Genomic DNA, 1792 nt, shown 5'->3' on the forward strand with positions numbered 1-1792 from the left:
TACTACTGCAGGAAGTTCTAGGAAGTTCAGCCCCATGTGACTAAAACTCTGACTATCTTAATGAAAATCATCATCCTCTGCTCGCTAAGAAATCTACAAGTTACTGAAGGCCACATAAACTGTATCATGTATCACAGCAACTCACAAGACTGAAAGGAGCCTCCGTAGGAAGCCATACTTTTAGGAACATCACGGAACCACGTATCTCAGTAGCACTCACATGGTGGGGAATCTACACCCAACTCTCTTCAGTAGCCAGTCAATTGCCATATCTTCCAAAAGCAGGGAAAGTGTTCATAGATGTCTTCCTCGGGCTGGGCGGATACTGGTCCCAGAGTACAGTTTGATGACCCTAACAAGTGGTAATTCCCTGACAGGAAGTGAAGGATACCACAGGGCACACCTGATCTGTTCTTCCAAGTGTAGCCCAGCTTTTGCTTCTGATACCCTGGATAACGGCTTTTATATCATCAGTCCTTCCCTTAGGTCACTCGCTGACTCTCTGGTGAGTAATGTGATGTCAAAACTTTCCACTGGCCGAAGTTTGACCTTATTCATGTCCTTCAGAACATCCAACATGTTCGGAACGTCACTTACTCTCTGGCTTTCTGAATGATGGCTGCCGTCAGTCTTCTTAACACCAGAGGGGTGCTTTTTCATTTCAGCAGCCAGATTATCTATGCCACGTGTATTCGCAGATCCGGGTTGCACGGGAAGAGAACTGGGAGGCTGCAGAGAAAACTGAGGAGGAGGAAGTGGGGGAGGAGGAGGAGGAAGGGGAGGAGGAGAAAGCACCACACTTGGAACATGGTCCGGTTTCACACTCAGCCGAGCGGTTGCTGATGATGGTGGCACCTGCTCCATGCTGGGTCCATCACTCAAGCTGATGAAGCCAGTCTCCCTGCCCCCTCCCAGGTCCTGTACGGCCACAATGGCCGTGATCTGAGCCCGGAGAGAAGTCAACGCATCTTCAAGGGTAGCTATCTTTTTAATGGCAGCCTCGGTTACAGGAAGGTCATCAGCCACTGTTCTGTTCTGACTTAGAGCAGGGGACGACGGATCCCAAGGTAGTTTTGAAGGACGGAAGAGAGCAACTTTCCCTTCCTTCTTTTTCCATAGACTGTGTCGAAATCTGAGACAACTGGCTTCTTCATCATTTGCCACACACAAAACATCAGCAAAAGACGAACCGCAAGTTCATAGTCATCCACCTCCTTAGAGTTTGCAGATGGGGTCAACTCAAAACAAGGTCTTCAGCAAGGCTCTAAAGGAAGCATTCTCCCAATAACACGGACAATACTCCGAGCTGACCCATAATCTTTATTTTGAAAAATCAGCAAATCCTGATCTAGGGGAACACCAAAATATGCCAGCATGTCTCTTAATATATTCAGAATGAAAGACATTGGTGAAGCAAGTTCAAGAAAACATTGTTCGTTGTTACCGTTCTGCTGCATTGCACGCTGCCGGCAGCCAGGGAAACTCTCTAGACGCAAAGCAGGGCGGCCAGCCCGCCGATGGCCACCAAGCAGCTTCTTACTGGAACCGCTCGCTGCTTCCTCCTCGTATTTCTTATTTATATTACAATTATTATTCCATTTCCCGCTTTCCAGGCCAACATCCCCCTAACCCCTCCATCCCTCTTCTATATGGGTATTCCCCTCTCCATCCTCCCCCCCTTACCGCCCTCCCCGCAACAATCGCGTTCACTGGGGGTCCAGCCTTGGCAGGACCAAGGGCTTCCCCTTCCACTGGTGCCCTTACTAGGTTATTCTTTGCTACCTATGCAGTT

At 48.9% G+C, this 1792-nt stretch overlaps 1 pseudogene; it reads right to left on the reverse strand.

Annotated features, from left to right (window-relative positions):
* Window positions 1–462: 462 nt before the first annotated feature.
* Mtfr2-ps1 (mitochondrial fission regulator 2, pseudogene 1) lies at window positions 463–1457 on the reverse strand (annotated as a pseudogene).
* Window positions 1458–1792: the final 335 nt, after the last annotated feature.

This window comes from Rattus norvegicus, chromosome 15 (assembly GCF_021556685.1).
Source record: "Rattus norvegicus strain SHRSP/BbbUtx chromosome 15, alternate assembly SHRSP_T2T, whole genome shotgun sequence".
In the NCBI taxonomy this organism is placed as follows: domain Eukaryota; kingdom Metazoa; phylum Chordata; class Mammalia; order Rodentia; family Muridae; genus Rattus; species Rattus norvegicus.